An 11191-nucleotide genomic window follows, 5' to 3' on the forward strand; every position below is an offset into this window, starting at 1 on the left:
GCATGGCCATAACTCTGACCTGGACGTTGTAACCATTAGACTGTCACAAATCTGGGGTCTGTCTACATCCACGCGTACTCAGTTTTTTTCTACCCTTGACTAAGACATTCTCCTTCAGCTAAATGTAATCGTTTCATGCTGGCCTGAAGGAAGTGGCATATATGAATTTACGGCGATGGTGGTATTAGTCATGGTACCAGTTGCAACCCAAGGCCCATTTGAACGTCAATCCGAAGTTCTCCTCCTGCTTGTTAGGGAACTGAGGGACGTTTGTATAACCAGGCAGTTCCATCGTCCGTTCACGTCGCTGCCACCACGTGAGGGCGTAACTCTACATCGTGGTGAAATGGTTAACCACGGCAGTTGTGTTCCATTATCTGACAAAGTTTCCTTCAGGTGAATAAAATCGCTCTGCAGTACCCTACATTAACGTTGACCACCGCAGTCAACGGGTTATCCAAATGACCATCAAATTCTCTTCTCTGCACTCGACGGCCAGCAGACTCAGCAGAACCCAAGCAGACCAACCCGGGATCCAAGAGTGGCCATATAGAGCTCATCTGGGTGGGTGTTTTTGCCAGGCAGCACAAACCAATTATTGGACCTGCGTTTTTGCCCCCACACATCACGAACAGCGATGACCGGGTTGGGGGGTAGGACGTCTGAGGAGGGAAATAGGGAGGAAAGATGGGAAAATGGGAGGAAAGAGGGGAAGGATGGGAGAATATAAAGGCAGGAAGGAGAGGTGACATTAAAGGAAGGAGTGAAGAAACTGATAAAAGGAAATGGACAAAAAAAAAAAAAGGTGGGATGGAGGAATGCAAAACGGGAAGAAAATCTGAGATGGGAGGACTGGAAGGGAATGAAGAACAGAAGATAGGAAGGAGAAGAGAGATAGAGGGAAGAAAATGAGGGAGGAAGGGAAGAAGGGGAGGAAAAGAGGGATGGGCGAATGGAGGGACGGAACAAAGAGAGGGAATGGAGAAGAGGGAAAACAGAGGAGAAAATGAGAGATACAATGAAGAAAGGGAATGAAGAAAGGAAGGGACGAAAGGGAAGGGTCTGAGGAGGAGGAGGAGGAGGAGGAGGGGATAAACTGAGGATGGGATAGAAAAAAACAAGAGAGGGACAGGGGGAAGACATGAGGTAATGGAATCAATGAAGCAAATAGAGAAAAGAAGAAGAGGGAACAGGAAGAGATGGATCGAAATCAGAAACCTAGAAAGAAGTAAGAAAGGGATGAAAGCATGGAAAAAAGAAAAGAAAGAAGGAATGAGGCAGTAAGCTGGAGGGGGGTACTGAAGAAATGAAAGGAAGGAACTAATAAGGAGTGTACATGGTCCTGAAGAACAGAAGTGAAAGAAAAAAATGATGGAAGATGAACGGAAGAACGAAAGAAAAAATGCACAAAAAGGCAGAGGCTCCGAGGAGAGGGAAGTCTGCAGAAAGGAAGGGAAACAGGAAGTAGGGAGGAGGGAGGAGAAAGAGAAAAAAAAGGATGGAAAGGAAAGAAAATGGGAAACAACGAGAGATGGAAAGAGGAAGGAAGAGATAAAGGGAATGAGAAAATAAGAGAGAAAGAAGGGAGATGGGAAGGAAGGAGGAAGGGAGAAGAAAAGACGGAAGAGAGGGAGGAAGGAAAGCAGGATAGAAGGAAGGAAGGAGAGGAGGAAAGGATGGAAAAAGGGAATCGCGAAGGGAAGGAGAATACGAGAAAGGGAGAGAGAAGGAGGGAGAACAAGAAAAACGGAAACAGGGAGAGGGGGAAGGAGAAAGGAAGAGAAGGGAGGATGGGAGGGAGAAAGGGTATGAGGGAGTTTGAAAAATAGTAGGAAGAAAGTGTGAAGGATCTGAGAGAGAAAGGAAAGGGAATGAAGGAGAAAGGGTGGGAGAAAGAGATGAAGGAAGGGAGGGACGAAGGAAAATAGGAGGGAAGAGAGAAAGAGAAGGGGAAAGGGGGTGAAAGGGGGAAGCAGACAGGAAGAGGAAAACGTGATAGGTAAGAAAGAGACAATGGAGAAAGGGTCAGAAACTTCAATAAAACGAGGAAATAACAAGAGTAATAACAAGAAAGGCAGAGGATCAGAAAGGAATACTGATCTAATCTCTCGGTAATTTTAGAACTCGGGAACTTTAGAACTTTAGCCTATTCCGGGTAACACCAGACGATTTTATTCGGCTTAGGAAAATCTCTGCTTCTCACAGGGCTACGCAAATTTACACAGAATCAAACTTTATAACCGCGACTGTCACCTACAAGGCCCCATTAATATTATCTACAAATTCCCTGCATGTCGTGAACGCGAACAGAAGGGAATGGTGTGGACCGGGAATCCACATAACCCGTCAAAACAAACACCACAGAATTATTACAGAAGTCTCGGATCTGAGTACCATGCCTGTCCAGCGTAGGAAAAAAGGAGCCAGGAAAAGGGTGAGCTGGGTGACGAGACCTCAGCGGGACGATCCAGGCTGATGATAGACGTTGGAAGTTAGACAGATAATATGATTGCGGTGAACGGTTAGCCATTTCACTCCGATTATGTATCTTATTTCATTTTTGTTTTTGTCCTTGTTGTTGGTGAATGTTCATCTGGATGTGAACCCGTGGACTGAAGGCTGAAGCTGCCCATTTTCCTGCAGTACACTATCCTATTTTCGGGAGAAGGTGAGGGAGTTTAGAGGCATTTGTATACCCGTTGCCCTGCTAAATCGATGCCACCTCGTAAAGGCGTCCCTCTTCTACCTACATACGATTTCGTCCAGTTTGGGAGAGCACCCAAGTGGTGGAGAGTTAATGAAGACTAATGTACAATATACTTAACTCCTCCAGTTAAAAAATAAAAATAAAAACTCTCCTGACTGAATACAAACGTCTGGAGACTGCAAGAATACAACATAAACCAGAATGCACTCATAGAGCGCATACCTCCGCCAATGCCATTGCCATTATAAAGGATCTGGTTCCGGTCCGTTGAGATACGATGTGGATCCGGATCCGCATCCGGCCCAAAATTTAATAATTTCTTTCTTGGCCCATGGCCGACCCTTCCACTAAATTTCACTGAAATTCACTGAGAACTTTTGGAGATATTGCCTGGACAAACAGACAGAGACAGACAGACACACAAACATAAGTGAATACATAACCTCCTCCAACTTCGTTGGCGGAGGTAAATATACAATCACAGTAGTGTCAAAACAAAGCCTTCTTCTAAAAGAAAGAAAGAAAGAAAATGCACATGTAAGCAAAATCCTGTATCAGACAGTTCTTGCATGTATTCATTATGGACGGTGGGTGTTGGCGCCGAAGTGGTGACATGTGGAGGTGTATGGGATGTAGGTGTACTGCTCAGCCTTAGGGAACGGGCTGTAAAGCCTATGCCCAGAGTCGGACACACACACACACATACACACACACACACACAAAAAAAAAAAAGAACACGCAGCTCTCACATACACGGGGCCGTAAATAAAATATTAAGTAAAGTGGTGTGCGAGGAACAAAGAGAGATAAAAATACTAATAAAAAAAACATGAAAGAGAGAAGTGCGGGGGTGTATGTGGCGTCAAAAATTAGGATCCTGATAAATAAGGCGTAACACGAGAACGAATAAGAACCATGAAATAAGGGAGGCTAAAGAAGAGGTAATAACACGGAGGAGTGACGATGAAGGGAAAGTTATAATGAAGGGAAGGGAAGGGAAGTTATAGTGGTAGTAAAAGTAAATGGCCAAATATTTTTTAATGCGTGTAAATGGAATAACAGACTACAAAACCAGGAAATACACATGCACATATACAAAAACAGGCACACACATATATTTACACAAGCGTGCACAAGCAAAGACGCACGTACGTACAGACGTACGTACACACACACACACACACACACACACACACACACACACACACACACACACACTACAAACCCACTCCCCCACATACTGTACATACATAGGCTACAATACCATTCTTACACTCTAAATCAGCCGCTGTCCACCTACACGTCCACCCACCACTCACACCCACACACACCATGCGCTCTTACGTCATCACATATGAAGCACTGTCTGAAATACTGGCTCATGCAGACGTACGGAGCTGAGGCTGATATTGGCAATTACACAGAGACTACATCAAGGGGAGCCATGCCTACTGACTTAATGTACGAGGTAAGAGAACAACAGTGCCATTCACAAACTGAGAAACTGGGTCTAGGAGGGGTGAATCGGGGTCATGATGAGGTTAAATTGCGCCAGGAAGAGGTCACACATGTTATCATCAAACTGTGTCATGTGGAGGTTAAACTGGGTGAGGCAGCGGTCACACAAGCAGAATTAAAACTGGGTCATGTGGAGGTCAAACTGGGTCACGCAGAGTCAAACGAGTGTTCCTGAAACTGTATCATGAAAGTCAAACTGAATCATGCAGAAGTCAAATTTGTTTTAACGTGTGACCAAACGTGTGATCAAACTGGGTGAGGCTGAGGTCAAAATGGGTCAGGAAAGAGTCAAACGGGGTCACATCGGATCATGCAAACGCCAAACTAATTTAAACGCTCTTTCAATGTCGAACGTGTGGCTTTCAAACAGAATCATGCAGGGGTTAAGCTGGGTCGACGACGACGACAACGACGATGATAATGATGATGATGATGATGATGATGATGCCCGTAACGTACACCTAAATATCCTCATATATATTACCGAAACTCCTTCTACGAAAAGACCCATTGATGTGACGAGGTTAATGAAGGTTTAATATAATCCTTCCAGTCTGAAAAGTCTCTCCTTAAGCTAACAGAAAAAAAAAAAAATGACGCTAGCAACAATACATAAAACAGACGCTACCGTATTGATGTGGTATATGTTATCTATATGACCCGTTAACATTTTCTCCTATCAAGGCCTTAATATATATACCCCATTAAATACAGAACCCGTTACAGCAATTAGAATGGCTGTTATATATCTAATGTGTTACGTAAATGTCTAGTTAGTCTATATATCGTCCTGCTGAGTTAAGGCTCCATAATACTGTCCCCTTAACTCCTTCACTACCAGACTAGTTTTGTAATTTATTGTTGCTGCTACTGTGCGATTTTAGTCAGCTTATGTGAGCCCCCTAGCAGTGAAGGGGTTAATGAAGGCTATTTGTAACCCGTCCGATTTGAAACAGTTGTCCTGATGAATAAAATTGTCAGGAGATAACACGAATAAGATAAAAATAAGATAAATAATAGGTCCTAGGGCTGAAGGGGCTAAACACAGGTCAACAGACACCATTAAAACTAGACCCTTTTTACTCTAACTTGATCAAAAATTGCCGACTTTCCATCTTGACTGCCGAGTTGTAGCAATAAATTATGACTAGAATACAGTGGCAGTCACGAAAAAGTAAGGATGCCGAGTCATAGTACTGTCCTACTGTGCCACTGAGATACGTGAAATACGCCCACAAAGGGAAGAAAATCTCGACCAAGTTACAGTGAAACGATTATAACCCGTTACCCCGATATCACCATACGTATTTATTCTTATTACGGTGCAGGATTGGATGGCCTTCATTCGCGGGTACCGATATAGCTGCCCACTTCTACAAACGTCCCTCAGCTCAGCCACAACTAGGCCAGCTCTTTTCACACGAACTTGGTCAAGATTTTGGTCCTTTGGCAGCTTATTTCAAGTAGCTCAGTGGCAGAATATGATAATGCTACGGCTCTACATCCATTCCATAGCGCTTCTTCGTGACTAGCATCATATTTTAATGTTAAAATAATGCTACAACTGATCAGTCAAGATGCCAAGATATCAATTATAGGCCAAGTTAGAGTGAAAAAAGGATTCTACCACTACTGATCTTACTTTCTCCATCCCATTTTATTCAGCCTGGGAAAAAATATCTTCCATTTGATCCCATAAAAGTAATATCCAATCCTTTCTGTTCGACGTCTCTACCAAGCTTAACAAAGTAATCTTGGCGAGCACAAATAAAATCAGTATGGTATTTTGGTTCTGAGGGAGTTATTTCGACCCCAATGTCTCGGCATAACTATTACACTCTACTTATCCCATGCTGGTCAAGTACGGGTCAGAATGGGGTGTCTGCAGCGAGAAACGTGCCAATGAAAGGTGGAGTGTTTGTATTTTGATTTTAGAGTTTGAATATGTTACCTGTATGAATGGACAGTGAAAAATTATGTCTATGTATAAAAGGACATACAAAAACACCCGCATGAAAGTCCGCAATTTCAAATCCAGAATTAGGGTATGAACAGATCAGATCAGAGGGCAAACACGCAACCAATGAACCACCGTGGCTCCTGACGTGAGAGAGAGAGAGAGAGAGAGAGAGAGAGAGACGAGCTGACCTTTCAAAGATGGCCGAGGAGGTAAGGGGGACAAGATTACAGGGAAAATTAACGCCACCTCGTAAAGCAGAAGCCAATTAATACGACAGCCAGGGAATTGAGGCGGGAGATTAGAGCTCGAGATAGTAAGCAAGATGATATTAAAGTGAGAGATACGGAGTGAGCAAGACATAACACCAAAATAGGAGATGCGAAGAGAAATATTAACCTCCTGTTCCTGAGTCTAAGAAAATCGTCTGTTGGTTGCAAGATTAAAGTGACAGCGTGAGTGAAACAGACAGCACCTCTCCACTACAGGCACAGACAGGACTGATGACGGCAGAATAAGATAAAGTGAGGGACAGGAAGTGAGAGACAGAGACAGAATGCGAGACAGTGGGAGTGAGAGACAGAGACGAGGAGTGTGAGACAGTGAAGGTGAGTAAGAGGCACAAAGAGGGAGTGACAGAGTGATAAAGGGAGTGAGAGGCAGAAACAGGGACTGGCAGGGTGAGACAGGAAGTGACAGACAGTGAGAAAGGTAGGGAGTGAAAGACAGGTGAAACAAGACTTTCTCCATCGCTCTCACCAACAGAAGTGGTGCCAGCAAGAGACAGAATTACTTCCATGAGTGAGTAGCCCCATCGTCCCTCACTCTCTCACACAGACAGGGTGCGAGGCACAGGGTGAGAGAGAGTGAGAACAAGTGAAAGAAAAGGGAGAGAAAATGCGTGCCCTGGTACAGAGAAGGAAAGAGACAGAAAGTGAGACAGCGAAACGGGGAATAAGGGAGTGAAATAGGGAAGGAGTGACGATGATAGACAGTGAGATAAGTGAGATAGGGGATGAGAAACAGAGTAAGAGACAGCGTAGGCCAAACAGCGCCTCTCTCGAACGCAACCACAGACAGGAGTGAACGTCGGCAAGGAACAGACTTACTTCTCTGGGTGATCTCCCCTCCCTCTTTCACCACACACACACACACACACACACACACACACACACACACACACACACACACACACACACACAGGGACGACATGTTAGGGGATTTAGGGCGTGATTCCCGTGCGCTTAGAAGGCTCAACAGCACCACTTCCTTACAAGTTTATTTCTTAACCTTCCCATGGTCAGTCAAACTCTAGTCTTGTATTCCAGCTAACCTCAGACGACTTTTTTTTCAACTGAGCATGAGGACCGTGTTACAAGCGGCTTCGGATATTTCGTAACGCTTCTTTTTACGCTATTTATTTTGCGTATTACACCTGAATATCCTCTTGGTTGTTACTGGAGCAAACCGTGTCAATATTAAAACGATATAAACATCACATAAGGGAAAGTTACTGTGCCATACGTTAAATAAATCACCGAGGACGAGATACTACGAAACCTTCCATGCTACTTATAATACGATAATTGGAGTTAATACTGTCCATTAACTCACGATCGAGACAACTCTAGTTTTGCATTTCAGGTCAGGCCAGGCGCTTCTTGCTGACTGCAGGTGAGTCATACAAGCCCGAGGTGTTACTATTATTCTCTCGTGTGTTAATTAACCCTTTGGCTGCGAATTATGTCTACTTTGCATTTTATTTCGGTAACAACAGACGATTTTTCGATGAGCAATAGCAATCTCTCTCTCTCTCTCTCTCTCTCTCTCTCTCTCTCTCTCTCTCTCTCTCTCTCTCTCTCTCTCACACACACACACACACACACACACACACACACAACAATTACCACGAAAGACGTTTTTTGTCGAGAATAATAAACGATGGACAATTAACTCACCCCACAAAAACAATCAACAGCCAACGAGTTACGCAAAGTATATGGAAAAAAAAAAAATAAATTACAGGGGAATGTTAATGCTTCGTCAAAGGTGTCTCTTTCATGCTCAGTTTAATTCCGACGTGGCAAAGAATTAATTAAAAAAGAAATCTTAGGCTTTGTGGATTAATGGAGTTTGTTCTTAAGCCATTTACTAAGAGATTTTTTTTTCCCCTCAGGCTGAATAAAATCGTCTGATGGTAGAAAGAATAAAATATAATCTCTCGTCATACTGAATGGGTTAAGAGGATGGGTTGAAAAATATATCGATGAGGAATATGTCAGGTATACTCGTCAGACCAAAAGACAAGAGAGAGAGAGAGAGAGAGAGAGAGAGAGAGAGAGAGAGAGAGAGAGGCGCCTGCACAAAGCAATTCACCAAGGAACGTGTGTCAGGGAGCCCTCCAAGCCCACGAAGAGCCCATAAATACGGTCAATCCTCCTGTGTGGTCCAGAGAGAGATAGAAGGCATAGGAGGGAGACGAAGGAGCAGACAACGCCCAATACCTCCTTCGTCCTAGGTATAAAAAAAGGCGGCGGTCTCAGCAGAAGGGCAACAATATATGGACCTTATTAACCTTTCCCAGGACGGACGCGGACCATTACATTAGCCCCGATCCCTTTCTTTGGCAGGGGACGGGGCGAAATTAAGGACACGACCATCAGAATAAGACCACCTTCTTCTTTCTAAATTATGTGAGAGAAGTGGATGGTGGTGGGGAAGGAGGAAAGGATGGGTGGGTTGATGGGAAGGAGGAAAGGATGGGTGGGTTGATGGGAAGGAGAGAGGGAGGGATGGAAGGAGGGAGGGAAGGAGGGAGTGAGGAAGGAGGCTTGGTGGGCGGCTGGGAGGGAGGAAGGTAAGGAAAGAAGGGAAAGAGAGAGGAGGTTTGGTAGGTCGCTGAGAGGAAGGGATGGAGGGAAGAAGGGATAGAGGGAGGAGGCTTGGTGGATGGGTATGACGAAAGGAAGGAAGGATGGATGGAGATGATGGAGAAGGAAAAGAGAAAAGGAAGGAAAGAATGAAAACTGGAGGGAAGAAGGACAAGATGGAAGGAAGGACAGAAGGAAGACTAAAGACGTGACCATCACAATAAGTCCACCTCCTTCTTTCTTAATTGTGTAAGAAATGTGGACGGAGGGAGGGAATGAAGGAAGGTGGATAGAAGGAAGGAGGGAGGGAGGGAGGAAGGTAAGCGGCTTTGGCTGGAGGGACAGGTGAGTGAGAACTGAGAGGGGCCTTTCTGTTTTGCTGTAATTTTCTTTGACTTGTGGAAGAGACACTTAATGACAAACGACCTCATAAAGGCTAATAGGTATGCTGCTGTTTGCTTTCCATTGCACTCCTCTGAAGCAAGGAAGGAAGGGAGAAAGTATGACTGAAAACTGAATGAAAAGAAAGTAACAGAAAGAAAGCAAGAAAGGAAGGGATGAAGGAGGGAGGAAAGGAGGGTGGGAGATAGTGAGGGAGGAAGGGAAAGCGGAAGAGAGGGAAAGAGACAGGGAGGGAAGGCGGGAGAGAGGAAGAGAGGGAAGGCACGAGGGAGAGACGGAGGGAAGGAAGAAAGGAAGGAGGGAAAAGGGAAGAAAATGAGAGAAAAAAAGAAAGGATGATAAGAAAGAAATAAAGAAAAGGAGGAAGCAAGGACGAGTGAAAATTAAGTATGTGGTCATAACAATAAGTCAACCGTCTTTTTTCTAAATTATGTGTGAGGTGGTGGGAGGGATTGTGGATTATTTGGGAAGGAGGGAGGGAAGGAATGAAGGAAAGAGGGAAGGAGGAGGGGAATGAATAAATGAACGAATGAATAAATAACAGTGGGAAAGAAAACACGGGAGGGCAAGGAGGGAAGAACGGAATAAAAGATAGAAGGAATGAAAGAAAGAAAAGAAAGGAAGGATGGAAGGAAGGAAAACAAGAGTGGCATGGAAGAAAAGAAGGAAGGAAGAAAAGGTGACACTGAGAAAAGGAAAAAAGAATGAGAGAAAGATGGGAGGGAGGATAGTGAGAGAAATGGGACGACGATGGAAAAGAAAGGACAAAAAGAATGAGAGAAGAAAACGAAGACGAAAGGAGGATGGGATAGAGGAAGAAAGGAAGACAAGAAAGGTGGATTCAACCTTAGATAAACCTCCTCCTCCTCCTACTACCTTCTCCTCCTCCTCCTCCTCCTCCTCCTCCTCCTCCTCCTTCTAATCTTGGAGAGGTGGAGAGAAAAAAAAATATATGGAGGTAACATTTTATCTTCAAGTTATACCTCTAATTTTTTCCTTCAAACCCATACTCGGGGAAAATGTATGGAGAGAGAGAGAGAGAGAGAGAGAGAGAGAGAAAGAGAGAGAGAAAGAGAGAGAGAGAGAGAGAGAGAGAGAGAGAGAGAGAGAGAGAGAGAGAGAGGATAGGGGGAGAGTGAAAATCTGAGTGGGGTGCGCCATAGCTAGAGGAGGGAATTTAATATATATAATTTTAACCTCATTTCAGAGTTAAATATTTCGCTAAAATATTTTACACACGTCATTTAAATTACTAGAGACAAGGGACTGTATTCTCGTCGGGTAAGGAGGCTCCCTGACACCTCTTCCTTGACGATTTATTTTTGAATGTGGTTAGTTACTGTCCTTTGGTATGTTACTTATGCAGAGTATGGCGATGTTAGAAGGAATTATGTAATGCAGAATAGGACAGTACGGTGATATAAGCCAAATAAATCGCTAAGAAAAAGGTGTCAGGAGCTTCTTTAACCGACTATAGTACGGGCCAAGGACAATGACTGGAAAAATTAAGTGAATAGTGAAAAAAATATGTTGCATTTTGCATACCACTTGGGTCCGTATACTCGTCGGTTGAGCAAGCTCCTTAGCATCATTTCTTAAGCGATTTATTTTATATTACACTGTTCTATTCTGTGTTACATAAATCCTTCCAATATCGCCATGATCTGTATAAATAACGCCCAAAAGGATATTAACCAACCATATCCGGAAATAAATCGCTAGTGAAGATGTGTTGAG

Source organism: Coenobita brevimanus, chromosome 75 (genome assembly GCF_032717465.1).
Source record: "Coenobita brevimanus isolate Jiangsu-jjx chromosome 75, ASM3271746v2, whole genome shotgun sequence".
In the NCBI taxonomy this organism is placed as follows: domain Eukaryota; kingdom Metazoa; phylum Arthropoda; class Malacostraca; order Decapoda; family Coenobitidae; genus Coenobita; species Coenobita brevimanus.